Source organism: Arvicola amphibius, chromosome 15 (assembly GCF_903992535.2).
Source record: "Arvicola amphibius chromosome 15, mArvAmp1.2, whole genome shotgun sequence".
Classification (NCBI taxonomy): domain Eukaryota; kingdom Metazoa; phylum Chordata; class Mammalia; order Rodentia; family Cricetidae; genus Arvicola; species Arvicola amphibius.
In genome coordinates, this window is record NC_052061.1 from 11,196,549 (window position 1) to 11,211,135 (window position 14,587).

Below are 14,587 nucleotides of genomic sequence, written 5' to 3' on the forward strand. Positions count from 1 at the left end.
AGTAGATGCTTCAAAGAAAAGTATTCAGGAGGAAACAAAACCCTTGGTGGCTGAAGTACAGGGTCCCAGGGAACCTACTCCTGCCCACTGCTGGGAAGTCCCTGAAGGCTCCTCCAGCTCTGCCTCCCTCTGCCTTTAGCACAGGCCCAGACACAGCAGAGAGAAGCCTAGGGACTTGAGACTATACCCAAGCAGGTGTCCTCAAGCACCTGTCTAGTCAGGGTCCTGCTCATGAGCCTAGGCTTCCCAAGGCCTGCAGCCGTAGGCAGATTGCAAACTGCTAGCTAGGAGAATACTGCCTCCTGCAGGCTGGCAGTTCACCTCCTCTATATCTAAGCAGGCCATTCTGGAATCCACAGGATTCCAGCGCCGGCTGTATGTGCCCAGCCCTATGCTGTGGGCTGCAGGACAGGACGAGGCCCATCCTGAGTGGTGCCCAGCTCTACAGTCACTGCGCACACATCCAGCCCCTTCCTAACAGCCGCAGAGCTGAGCCCAGAGAGGCACAGTAACTAGCCTAAGATCACACAGCTGGAGGTGCTTGCCAGAAGGGCTGGGACTCAAACCACAGCTCCTGGGCCCAGGCTTCTCCACTGCCACTCTAGGGGACAAAACCAAATGCCACAGGCACATAAACTGCAGTCCTGCCTGGCCCTCTGGCTCAGCGCCAAACACCAGTGGGCAGGGACTGCTGGACTGAGAAACCCCAGACACCACTGGTTGAGACAGCTCCAGAGCCACTTCTCTAGGCAAAGCCAGGCTGTGGGCAACCAGGACCCATGTGTGTGGTGTGAGGGCACGCACGTGCACGCTCCAACACATGCGCATGCCTCCTCTGGTCCCAGACATGGCCCGCCTCCCCAAGCACAGAGCCAGGCTGAGGCATTGTTGCAAGAGCCCCCACCCCTGAACCCATGGGAAACCAGGCCTGGTAAACATTTTTATTTGTGGATCTAATTAGACCACTTCCCAGGCAACAGAGGCTGGGGATGGAAGTGGACAATAGGATGCACTGGGCGCAGGGATTCAGCCCACCCAGGGCTCTGATTCGGCCCCTGGAATAGCTAGCTGAGCAGAGGAATCCGAGACTGCAGCTGGAAGCAAGGCTCCCGCACCTGGGCCGAGGAGATGCCTCAGTGGGCAAGAGCGTGCACCGTGCAAGCGTGCCCGAGGACCTGAGTTTAAATGTAAAAAGCTGGGTGTGGTCTTTCACACTCCTGAAAACCCAACCCTGGGCCCCCCCCCCCCCCCGTGCAGAGAGACAGGTGGATCTCTAGGGCTTTGTGATCAGCAGCCCTGTCAAAACAAAAAAGAAAAACGTGCTCCAGGCCCAGTGAGAGGCCTTGCCCTTAAGTCTGCACACCTGCCTGTAGGGCCGCTGCTCCCATTTCCTGGGTGAGGGAAATGAGCTACAGAAAGGCTAGACCATCACCATGATCACACAGCTAATGAGACAGAAAGCTGTGATTTGAACACAAGCCACGCACAGCCCACTCCTCTGCCTCTCACCCTTGTTAAAAAAAATTCCTAATACCTCAAAATGCCGACCCCTTTCCTGTCCCTATCCCATAAGGCAGGACAACATGACATTTTTAAAAAAAAAAAAAAGTGGCAGCTAAATGGAGATCATCAGACACTTCCTTCTACCCCACAGGGACAGGGGCAAGGCAAAGCAGCAGGATCCGGGAGGGGTGCCTTGTGGGGAGCCCACTGAGCCACACACATATTCCTTTCCTGTATCCCAGGCAGGGCTGAGATCTCCTCGCCAATCCTGACCTGTGGTGTCCGTGTTCCTGAGTAAAAAGACGGTGACAGAAGGCAGGGAGCTGGCACATCACAGACTGGCACAGGGCTGGGCCTTCAGGCTATCTGAGAGGCCCACCCCCAGGGGAGCCAGCAGCCCCATGTTGTAAACCACCCATACTTGTACCCACTTCCTTCCCTAGACAGAACCAGCAGGAACCCCAGTCCAGCTTCCTCAGCAAGCATGGAGCTGCAGAAGGCGTGGGGCCCTGGTGTCCTCAGAAAAGGGAAGTGGGGGCCTTGAGGCATGAGGGCCCTATGTAGGCCTGTGAGGAAGAGAGGCCCCACCCCAGCCTGGCAATCTACTACTCCTGTCATGCCTACAACAGACCCCGTTCCCAGGTCTCAGCAGGGACCACTGGAGAGCGTCACCATTGCCTGCAGGCTTCTCATTTGCTGAGAAGGTCTCAGACTAACCCATCTCTTTCAGAAGACCCTAAACTTCATGCACACACTACTAGAAGTGTCGAGGCACCCAGGAAACCCCGGGACCTAGCGATCCCACTCTACGGCCTCTCTCCTTGTGCCTCCCTCCCTCCCCAGCTTGGTCTTGGCCCTAGAGCCCTGAGGGCCATGGCTTCCATACTTCCTGCCAGTTCAGTGTGTGCTGGTCAGACCCCAGTACCAGCCTCCTCATGGGGCCCAGACAGGATGCTTTTCTGTCTATCCTACAGCTGGTCCCTGCTAGTCTTTGTGAAGTAAGCCTACAACAACCCAGAGTGGGGACCAGAGCTTCTGAATGACCAGGGAAAACAGAGAACACAAGGGGCTTCCCTTAGGAGAGCAGAGGAGCCTGCGGCCTGCTGCACTATATAGCTCCCAGGTGTTGGGGTTCAGCCAGCTCTGTGCTGATTGGTGGAGGGACAGCGTCACTCATTCTCTGCAAGGGCCCTAGCTTCCTCTGGGTGGATAAGGGGTCTACAAAATTACAAGCCTGCTGGGCCAAGGTCGCAAAGACAAAAGGACAGAGCTAAGAGCCAACCTAAACCAAGGAAGTCCTTCAGAGGACCAAAACCAAGCAGTGAGGCCCAGCCTGGAGGGGTAAGTGTGGCAGGGCCAGGCCAATCAACCCCCATCTCCCAACAGTCTGCCAAGCCCCAGGCAGAGCAATCATTAGAGACTCTCAGTGCCGTTAGCTTCAGCCTTCTGTTTCCTCTGTGATGGCTTCACCTAGGCCAGGGGCCACAGCCATGGTTCAGACTGTCACTCCAGTCACCATCTTGCTGCGTGTGACCCTGGGCAAGGCCCTGACCTGAGTTGGGCCTCACTTTCCCCTCTTTCAAAAAAAGCAGCATGCCAGACCTCTGAGGTCTCAGCTCTGACCTGGGCTCTTCTGGGCCTTGGGTGGAAACCGCCTTACTCAGTGAAGAATCTGAAGGCTGAGGCCAAACCAAGAGCAGGCTGGCACCACACCTGGGCGGAGGGAGAGATGGGTCCTGGGCACGGTGATCCTTCCTTCTCCCACCGCTAAGCAGGAGGCTGCCTCCTCAGCCTCTCTCACACCTTTGTAGCTTTTTCCTGTGTGTATGGGGTAGGGTTTGGGGTGCCTGTGGAGGCCAGAAGAGAACAGGAGATCTCCCTGCAGCTAGAATTACAGGTGGTTGTGAACGACCAGTTTCAGGGGCTGGGAACTGAACCTCAGTACTTGGAAGAGCAGCAAGGGGCCCTTATCCACTGAGCCATCTCTCCAGTCCCTTATGGTTTGTGACAAGACCTTACTATGTTGCTCAAACCGATTCAAACTCCAGATCCTCCTGCCTCAGGCTCCGAAGTGCTCAGGGCTGAGATCATAGGAGTGGACCTGAACCGCTTCTCTGTTAAAATGCAAAACAACAGACGTGTCCGGCAATCTGGTGAGGGCTGGTTTGCCTGCCCTGGAGGAGTTGGGCATCCATTCCTTCACTCATCCCTCAGCATGCATTGCCAATACAGAAATAACACCTGTACGCCAGGCATCTGGCCATGGCCCGCAGAAGCTGCCAGGACGAGCTCCAAAAGGCAGAGGACTCAGGGCTTCCGTATCATGTCTGGGGACTCTGCCTACCGTGGGAGACAGGCATGTGCTAACTAACATGTGTCCACGCACGCAAGGCACACACACCGGCTTTGCCTCCACCTCTTTTTTTTTTTTTTTTAGTTTATTTATTTATGCCTGTGAGGGCTCTAATTGCATGTATGCCTGCATGACAGAAGAGGGCATCGGATCCCATGACAGATGGCTGTGAGCCACCATGTGAGCACTGGGAATTGAACTCAGGTTCTCTGAAAGAGCAGCCAGTGCTCTTCACCACCAAGTCATTCTAGAGCTCCTCCTCCCGCCCTTCTTTTTTTAACACTTACTGCACTTTTTCTCACACTTTGAGGGTGGTCACACGACGGCTTGCATTTCTCCTTTCGCTGTGTGGGTCCTGGGATTAAACCTAAATCATCAGTCTTGGTGACAAGTGCTTTTACCAGCTGAGCCATATCACTGGCCCCGTCCCCACCTTGTCCTCCGAATTCACTTAACTATGATTCATCCTTTTAAAAGCTGCCCTCTAGCTCCTTCCACCCTTTCGAATGGAAACACTTTCACACCCACTCGGAGCAGAGTTCTGATCCCCTTTCCCTTGATAAGGAAGAACAGAAAGAGGAAGTCTAACCAGCCTCAGGACCTCACTGATGCCAGGCCCAGCCCACACAGCAGTTCAGGAGGCTGCCTGCTGGCTTCACCGCACAGGGCCTCACCCAGACCGTCGCTGTGATGGATGGAAGCGAGGGGCAAACTGTTTCCCTAATAATCTAGAGGAGAGCAAAATTGAGCATGTGAGTCTTTAATGAGGGCTGGCCAGAGTCTCAACCAACCAAGGACGGGGTTTAACAAGGGCAGGAAACTGTACAAGCACTCCCAAGTCAACACTCACGGAGCTAAAGCTTTTCTGTTTTTGTTTTTGTTTTGATTTGTTTTGCTTTCAAGATCGGGTTTCTCTGTGTAGCCCTGGTTGTCCTAGAACTCTCTCTATAGACCAGGCTGGCCTTGAACTCAGATCCGCCTGCCTCTGCGCCCTCCCAAGTGCTGGGATTAAAGGGGTGTGCCACCACTGCCAGGCCAGCTAGGGCCTTCCTAACCCAATTCAAACTCAAGAGCCATAAAGAGAAGACTGAAAAATTCAAGCATTTAAATAAACAAAATTTACTACTTGATTAAAAAGAAACCTTACCAAAAGAATAATCAGCAGAAGAACTATACACACAAAGAAAATACATTGCAACTTGCATCACTGGGAGCTAATCTCCCCCATATGTGAAGAACACCTGCAAAGTAAAAAGACTATGAGTGAGAGAAGATCACAAACAGAAAGGCCCGAGAAAAGTCAACTCAAATCACTTTTAAACGTTTGAGGAAAAAAAAAGATGATATCACCTGAGTATACTGAGTATAGAAAATAAGAATTAAAACTACCATGAAAAACGATTTTACCTGTCTGATTGGCAAAGATGAGGACACATAAAGTCTGTGAAATGGGCACTCACGACCGCTCCTGGCAGGAACGTGTGTCAGCTACGGACACACACAGACATTTAATGCAGTAATAGATTGTGTACATACTCCTGCGTGTGTGCAGGGACACACATAAGATTCCATGTCCCACTGCTGGTGACAGCAAATGACTAAAAGTGTGTCTCACCCTTGGCTGGTACAACACATCCTTGTGGCAGGACATGCCCACGTGAAAACACACAGCTCCCTATGAAAACTCCACAGAGTCAATGTCAGGCCTCATAGATACACACCAAAGTGGAACATGCTCTCCCCACCCCCCCCAAAAAAAAAATCCACTCTGGTCCTAATGGCTCAGTTCTCATTCTCACCGTGTAGTTCTGTGCCATTATAAAATGTTAATAGGTAAGTGGCCCCTGGCTCATCAGACACAGCTGCACGACGGCACTATGCCTCAGTTTCCTCTTTCAGAAATGGAAAAAAAGCAATCTGACCACAAGGCTTAGAGAGGGCTCCAAAGGGTCAGGCAGGCACGGTGCCGAGTCAGCATCTGGAGTGAGGACATCCACTCGGCTCTGTTACCACAGCAGCAAAAAGCATCAGGAGCATGTAAAGGAGGGACTTAGGAAGAACTCCTCCCTCCCCAGTCCTGTCTGAAGCCCACAGCACTGGCTCCTGGGGAGGACAGAGCAGAAATCATCTCCTCAAGCTGCCTTTTGGGGTTCCAGACAGCAGCAGAGCTGGACCCTGAGGAAGTAACCATACCGTGACTGTGGAAGGGGCTGGGGATGCTGATCTGAGCAGAAGGAGCTGGCAGGGGACACCCAGGAAGTACTGGACCCTGCCCTAAGCCTCCCAGGCTTGCCGACAGGCTGGAAGTGCTCTGCAGCCCCTGGACATAGCCATGAAGGAAGCAGTCTGCTCTCCTCAGAGTCTCTAGTGCTCCAGGAGCCACTGCTAGCTTTGGCACACACCTCTGGGATCCCAGCCTACAATCCAAGCTCAGCGTCTGGGATGGCCAAAATTCAAACTCAGGCCTGCCTCATTCCAAGGTCCAAGCTCTTTCCCTCTCTCTCTCTCTCTCTCTCTCTCTCTCTCTCTCTCTCTCTCTCTCTCTCTCTCTCTCTCTCTCTCTCTTTCTCTTTCTTTTTTTTTTTTTTTTTTTCAAGACAGGGTTTCTCTGTGTAGCTTTGGAGCCTGTCCTGAAACTAGCTCTTGTTGACCAGGCTGGCCTCAAACTCACAGAGATTTGCCTGCCTCTGCCTCCTGAGTGCTGGGATTAAAGGCATGTGTCACCACCGCCCAGCTCTTTCTCCCTTTCTCTCTCTCTCTCTCTCTCTCTCTCTCTCTCTCTCTCTCTCTCTCTCTCTCTCTCTCTCTCTCTCTTTAAAATTCAATTTATTTTTTTAAATAATTTGTTTTTGACTTTGATGTATATAGGTGTTTTGCCTTTATGTGGTATGTGTACCATATGTATACCTGGTCTGAGGAGACCAAAAAAGGTCACCTGATCTCCTGGAGCTGGAGTTACAAATGGTTATGAGCCACCAAGTGGGTGCTGGGAATTGAATCTGGGTCCTCTGGAAGAGCAGCCAGTGTGTGCCCTTAACTTCTGAGGAACATACCAGTCCTAAATTCAAGTTATTAATTTTAGTTTATGCATGTGTGTTTTGCCTGAATGTATGTATGTGCACAACACGCATGCAGTGCCTTCAGGTCAGGAGTCAGATCTCCTAGAACTGGAGTTATGGATGGTTGTGAGCCACAAGGTGGGCACTGGAAATCAAACGCAGGACCTCTGGAAGAGCAATGGGTGCCCTTAACTGCTGAGCCATCTTTCCAGCCCCCAGGCTCATTCTTAACTTTTCCCCTGCGTTCCTTGATGTATATTGTGCCAAGCAAGACAGACACAGAAAGCTATGCACACATCCACAGGGGTCCATCACAGGCATCCTCTCCCCTTTAAAGCCCCTATATACTTGAGCAAGTCAGTGATCAACAGGCAAGTGGCTAGTTGAAGGGCCTCTCTCTGCACTGATCTAATGAACTCCCATTAGGAGTCTCCCAGACCCTGGCAGTTCCCCGTTTCTGGCAGCCAGGAGGTCCTCAAGGTTAGGGCCCCACTTGTACCTGAGCCTGGTCCCTTCCAGGGACCAAGCTGACTTTGCCCTCCTGGGTGGTGGAAAGGGAGAGAAGTCAGGGTCATGGGCCTGGGCTCTATGACTCTCCGGGTTCCCCGGGAAGTTTCCAGGTAGGGACACCTTCTTCCCTGGGGAAAGGAAGAAAGAAGACAGCTCCCAGTGCCCACGTGTATCAGTTGCCAGACTGAGCAGGGAACAAAACTCAAAAACCAGTTCAGTTCCACCTTATCCTACCCAGCTCCAGGACCCAGCCAATTCTTAACCTCTCCAATCCTGGTCACCACAGGGTTCCTGAGCTTCTGTCCTGCTTTTCCAGCAGAGGGCTCATAGGTAGGGGTGAGCAGCCAGCCCCACCAGGACCCAGCAGGCAACCTAGGGAGCCCAGTGAGACCTCTGTCCCAACAGAAACCTGTCTCAGAAGGTCTCAGCTGTGGAAAGGTCTCCCTAGGCCCAGGTCCTGAAAGCCTCACTTCCTAGGCTTCCTGAGACCCTATCAAGGCCAAAAAGAATCTGTCCACAATGGGGGAGGGGCGGGCCTGAGAGCCGGAAGTGTTAGCCTTCAGGGAAGGCAGCCTAGGTATCCCCTAAACCACAGCCTGGCTTCCGGGGCCACACCTACCCATGGGCTCAGAGGCCCTCCCCATAGCTACCTGAAGCCTGGGCACCCTCCTCCGGTCCCTGGATCCTTCCCCAAACTCCAACCTTCCAGAGCTAGGCTGTAGGCTGCAAGCTAAAGACTCACACATGGAGGCTCTCTCTCAGCAGGCCCTGCTCCCCAAACCCTGGCCTCCCCTGAGGGACAATCCTCCTAGGGCCCTGGCCAAAACACAAAGAACACCAAGCCCATTCCCCTTGCTTACCCCAGCCCAAAACTCAGCAACTTCTTGGGTCTTCCTGACAGCTGTACGGTTTGACTGATTTTGCTTCCCCAAATAAGCCCCACCCACCCTTTCATCGCTGGGTCTGGACGACCCAAAGACACTGCCCATCACCCTCACCCACCTCCTACCACATCCACCTGGCCAACTCCTGCCCTGCTGAGTCAGCTCCTCTAGGAAGACCACCCGGTCCCTCCCACCTGGCTTCAATACCCATTGGTGGCTGCACCTTACAAAGCAGGCATGCAAACCCTACTCCACACTGCATTAGAGTGGGCACCCAGGGGCCAGGGTAGGCAGGCCCAAGCATGGGATGTCTGACCTCCATAAAGCCACCTTAGCAGTCTACAAATGCTGAAAGAAAGAAGGGGTCCACCCTGCCATCCAGGCCTCTCTGGACTCCTGCCCTCCACCAGACCCAGGACGAGGTGCTGAAACCACAAGACGCGAAATAGCACAGGGTTCCTGTGCGACACACTGGGGAGAGGGAAGCCATGTGATGAACTTTCTGAACGAGGAGAGGAAATGGGAGGGTGGACGAGGGTGCCGCTTGTGCCCACAATGGAAAAACAGCAGAGCCTCGAGAGCGCAAGTTCTGAGTTCAAAGTCAGGGTGTGGATCCCACTCCGCCCAGAAGGTGCTGTGTGGCCTCAGACATGTTTACTAACCCCTCTGGGCTCCAGTCTCCTGATACAAAGAATAAACTGGCAATGGTACCTATAGTGGCTTCATATAAAAGAGAATACTCCGTCAGCACCATGATCTCCCAGGGTCATGCCAGCCTACTCTAAACATAAGGTTGGAAGCCTAAGAAACCGTGACGTAGAAGGACCAGGAACATCTTCCAGGGGTATCTATCTCACTGCCCGACAGCCCTCTCCCAAGCTGCTCTTCTCCCTTATTCCCCTCACATACTGGTCCTGCCCCCTTCCCCAGCCCCTTGGCATCAGCATGCATCTCCCCCAGGGCTGAGTGATGTCTCCAGGAAGTCTGGGAGTTTCAAAAGAGGCCGCCTCCCACCCATCAGGGCCCCATTAGAGCAACACCTCTAGCCCACCTCATAGGATACCTCCTTCCCAGCCAGATGAGGTCCTGAAGACAGGCGTGGGAAGCAGGGCCAGGCTGCCTGCCCCAGCCCCTTGTAATTGGTAGCAGGGCCAGCCAGCCTGCTGCAGAAATGGGAAATGGGTAAACTGAGGCCCAGGAGAGAAGGACAGACACACCCACCAGATGGGCCCCAAGTCCCTATTCTTCTGAGCAAGAGACCAGGAGAAAGGCCCACAGATAGAGCTGTGCTCTCCCACAGTACTCGCCAGGGAAATTCACGCTGGCCTGGCCGCTGTAGAGCCCGGTGGCCCTCGGGTGTCCCACCTGTACTCCAGAACCCTGTGTGTCCCCATACTCAGCCAGTGAGAAACACTGATGTAAGTCATCTGAGCCTGGGACATGAGAGTAAGCCAATTCCTACGTGGGCAGCTGGGCCGGGACCCTAGGAGACAGGGGCCTCAAATAAGGCATTGTGGACCAGGTGACAATCCAGGCTCAGGGCTCTAGAAGCATCATTGGCACCCGCTCCCTCCTTCAGGGTATACCATGATCCCCAGATCTCAACCTGCCATTATGCAAAAGGGGTATGAGCACCTTCCAGGAGTCAGGCCTCTGTCGCAGGGTCATGGCCACTCTGTTAGCAACAGCTGGGTGCTGATGCCCAGGGAGGAAGCAAAGAAGGTGGCCCCGGGGGTCCTGAAAGCAATGGCAGAAATTTCAAAGAGGCCTCAACTGCAGGGAATTCCTTCTAGTGGCCAGCCATAGTGGAGATGAGGGGCGGGGATAGACACAGAGGCATAAGGAGAAGACACAAGAAAGAAGATGTCTAGCGATCACAGGAGCCTGCAACAGAAAAGGGTTGACCAGAGTCAAAAGCTGGAGGCAGTTGCCACATGGATGGACAAAAACACTGGATTCCTTCTTGGTGGACCCCCAGTCCTCCTTAAAGAGATCCCTGCAAAGGAACACTAGCCAAGTGAGTTCGGACATGCAGTATGGAGGCTGTGCTGGTGGGTAGTGGGACTGCACAGCAAACAGCGGGAGAGAGTCAAGCCAGTGCTGGGAGCAAGTCAGTGGGCTGGTTAAGACAGACAAAAGGACAGAGATGGTGCTGAACTGAGAGAACATGCATGCATACGTACATACATACATACATACATACATACATGCGTATGTATATATATGTATATGCACATATATATGTAATTGACTTATGTGCATTGGTGTTTTCCCTGCATCTATGTCTATGTGAGGGTGTTAGATCCTGGAGTTACAGACTGTTGTGACCTGCAATGTGGGTGCTGGGAATTGAATCCATCGCTCCAGCCCAAAGAGAATGGGCACTGTGGAAAGCCTGGGAGGCAGGCAGAACTCACAACTGACCTCTGCAGAGGAGAAACTGGCCTTACACTACTAGAGATCTCAATATTGTGGACGTCTACTGGATCCAAGCTAGCCACCCCTGATCCTGTGCTGACCACAGGTTTAACTCAGTTCTACCGAATCAGCACCTAGACCACACTACTTACAGCCTTGCAAGGACAGCAGGTGGCAGCAGGAAAGCCCTGTTCTAAGTGTCCCTAGAGAAGGCCAGCTAGGGAAAAGAGAGCTCAGGGTCAGGCTGCCTCCCATTCCACCCACCACCTAATCTGTCTAGCAAAGGAGTCAAGGAACAACAGACCTTCAGCCAGGGTGGGTCTGAACCAAGATTGATGAAACCTAGCCATGATGCAATGCTGAAACATCACACAGCAGCAGGTATGGCCGGATGCCTGTGGCTAGCTGGAGGTGTGGTGCCACCCTGCATCAGAGGACAGAAGGCCAATGGATAAGAGAAGAGACCATGAAGTATCCCTTCCCCAAGCGGCAGAGGAAGCAGATGCTCAACATGCTGCCATCATAGCATGCATCTGACTCTCATATTTACCTGCTTGACATCATCAACCCCATCTCACCAATGAGAAAACAGAGGGACACAGAGAAAAAGGGATGCTGGCTACCCTAGAGTTGCCCGCTGACCCTGTCCACCCTCGCTGCCTACCACCCAAGGTGGGAAGAAGGCCGTGACATGCTAATGACCAGCATTTCTGGAGCACTGGGGACCAACAGCAAGCCATTTCACGGCAGAAACAGGCTCCACTCTATGCGGGTCCCCTACAGTAGGGGGAATGGGTGGACTGATGACCCTTTCCTTTGGCCACTGATCAGATGAGGCTGACTTGCAAGTCAAACTCAGACCCTGCTCTGGTTCTGTCTAGTTCAGTGAGAGCTTCCCCTTGAGGCCTAAAAAGCTTGAGCAGGGGTTGCCGTGACAGGGTCCTGCCCAGTGACCCCTATGCCTGCTGCAGGAAAACCAAGATCATCCCTAAGCACCAACTAAGATAACCAGCAGGGGCAGGTGGTTTATCTCTTAGTAGGAAGGACCCCAGAGTTTGTCTTCCAGGGCAGAAGGAATCAGAGGCCACACCAAGGGACAACCCACCTTGCCACTCAGGCGGAACCAAGCAATGGTGGGGTGGCAAGGATCCACCGTCCTGGTACAGCTCTCTCCCTACATAGCCAAGAAGGATCAGGCCAGCGAAGGACTCAGGTGGTCAGGCTTACGAGGAAGTTTCATGTCACCCAGCCATCTCACGGTGGGTCCAAAGACAGCAGTCACACCAAACAGGGACCTTTGAGGAAACTGACTCTCCAGCTGGCAGGGAGGCCACCACCATTAGCGCCCCCCACTAGTCCACAGCAGAGCCCCTGCTCTCTGCTTGGACCCGAGTTGGCGTCCTGACACCCATTCTCGCCCCTAAGCATGGTGGCCCACTACCCTTGCAGCGCACAGGCAAGAACTGGAGGGGGAGGACTTGACCCAGGACAGCACAGCCCCCAGCCTCTGACCACACACCGTCAAAGAAATAGTAACAAGCCGGGTAGTGGTGGTGCACGCCTTTAATCCCAGCACTTGGGAGGCAGAGACAGGTAGGTCTCTGTGAGTTTGAGGCCAGCCTGGTCTATAAGAGCTAGTTCCAGGACAGGCTCCAAAGCTACAGAGAAACCTTATCTCGAAGAAAAAAAAAAAGAGATAGTAACAAATTGTAAGAATGCTCACACTTGGGCCGGGCGGTGGTGGCGCACGCCTTTAATCCCAGCACTCGGGAGGCAGAGGCAGGCGGATCTCTGAGTTCGAGGCCAGCCTGGTCTACAAGAGCTAGTTCCAGGACAGGCTCTAGAAACTACAGGGAGTGCCTTGGCCTGCGTCCCCCCTTACTATGTCCACCTCCACTCCCTAGAGCTCCAGGACCAAGCCCTAGCATGGAGGCCTTTACAGAGCCACTTCCAACCCTGGAAATTGGTCACTAGGACACAAGCACTTCTAGCTCCCACCATGGGCGACTTTCCTGCAGCCCCTCCCCACACAGACACCTGGAACAGGACGCCCCAGAATGCAAGGTACTCTAGAGAAACGAAGAGACCTCAAGCCTGAACTTCCTGCAGTGCGTCTTGCTTCAGACTTCCTCTGAAGCCCAACCCTCGTCGCTGAGGTCTCTCTGCTCTCCAAGACAATAACACATTCCATGCCAGACTCAGTATCTTTCTACATTTTTTTGGTTTGTTTTTTCTTGTTTCTGGTTTTTTGTTTTGTTTTGTTTTTAACAAAACTCACTCAAACATTAAATACTTAAATTTTAATGTGTCCATTCACCCACAGGCTGAGACCTCCTGAGCAACAACAAACGATCCATGCCCTGGGGCCCGTGCGTCTAGACCCACCCTCACATTTAGAGCTGAAAGCTGCTGACAACACACGGTGACAACAACAGGGCCAGCCCATACTGTGGCCTCCAGTCCAAGCCTTTGAATCTTTCTTGGCCCCACATCCAGACACCATGCCACCCTCTCCCAGAGGCTGGCCAGGGAGATTGACTCCTGTGTCTGTCCCTGAACGGGGAAGAGGCACCTGTTCCATCCTGTGCCATGTGCATGGGACCCCCTCCAAGTGGCCCACCTTCATCCTGGGGCCTTGAAAGAGAGGGAAGGAGGGGAAGGAGGGGAAGGAGTTGTTCTCATTTTCTGAGGCATCTTGGCTTTCTGTCTCCTTAGTGTGTATTGCTTTTAGAGTATTTGTTTAAAACTGTTCCCTCTTATTTTTGGTGCTGTGGATGGAACCCAGTGCCTCGGGCACGCTAAGCAGGTACTCTACCCCTGAGCGACACCCCAAGCCCCACATTCAGAATTACTTTTGGTTGCTTTGTTTAGTAAGCTTCCTTGATAATGTTTATTTTCTGTGAGAAAAATGAAATGTACGTGTAAATGTAAAATCACAATCTCGAAAGAAACACGGGCATTTAAGAGCATGCAGTTCCCAGAACTTCAGGTAACAGGGCCAAGTGAGCAGCATCACTGCCCAAGATTCTGGCAGCACCGTTTCGCCCAGACCGGGAGAAGCCAGGGCCAAACTGTCTGGGTTTCCCAGTGAGGAGCCGCCCTCCCAACTGTCTGCCTAGGAAACAGAGGGGCCCCTTCTCCCCACCAGCCAGCCCAGCCCACCAGCAGTCAGGCCTGGGCTCACCTCCTTCCCACAGGCCTGGGACCCAAGGCCTGTCCTGCTGTCCCCTCAGGCCTGGGCGAAAGAACAGATGCCGTCCCATGCCCAAATCACACTTTACCTGGCTCTCCTGGGGCACTGAAGCCGCCCAGCCAAGCTCGGTGCCTGCAGGAAGGTGGCTGGGCCCTCGGTACCCTTGCTCTGAAGGCGTCCAGTCTCACACATGGGAAGGCTCCCTCCACCGGCTACCTAATGAGAGTGAGTCACATCTGGGGCCCACCACTTCCTGCTCGGCGGTGGTAACGGCAGAGGGCTAGCTAAGGCTGGGCCCTCAGCTCAGCTCGGCTCCTGCTGTGGTGGGGGTGTGAGGAAGGCCCCCTCTCCCAGCCTGTGAGCCTGCCACAGGAGTGGAGAAGCTGCCAGGCCAGGCTCCCAGCTCCAATGACTTCATGGAAATTTGAAGCTTGAAGCTGGAACAAATTTTTTTTTTGAAAAAAAAAATATGAAACAAGAAGTGAAAATCTCCATTAGAAGCCCCAAGACGACGGCTCCAACCAGAGAGCAGACGCATCCTCACTGAGCAATTAAAGCTGACAGCCTGGCACGAGCCTCCAGCTCAGCCACTCCCAGACAGGCCCCTTCCCTCCCTGGATTCATTCCACGGCAGTAATGTGGTGGCCTGGGGTACCCATTTGAGTGG

At 53.4% G+C, this 14,587-nt stretch overlaps 1 protein-coding gene across 3 annotated transcripts in view; it reads right to left on the bottom strand.

The window, feature by feature from the left end:
* Positions 1-14,199, bottom strand: part of Adcy7 (adenylate cyclase 7) — a 39,733-nt gene extending 25,534 nt beyond the window's left edge. For 2 of the 3 annotated variants that reach the window (XM_038312314.1, XM_038312311.1), the window contains exon 1: positions 14,009-14,199. The gene's annotated coding sequence lies outside the window, so the exon portion shown is untranslated. Of the gene's footprint in view, positions 1-8,285; positions 8,341-14,008 lie in introns of those variants that run through there. The other variant, XM_038312313.1, reaches the window with a different exon arrangement.
* Positions 14,200-14,587: the final 388 nt, after the last annotated feature.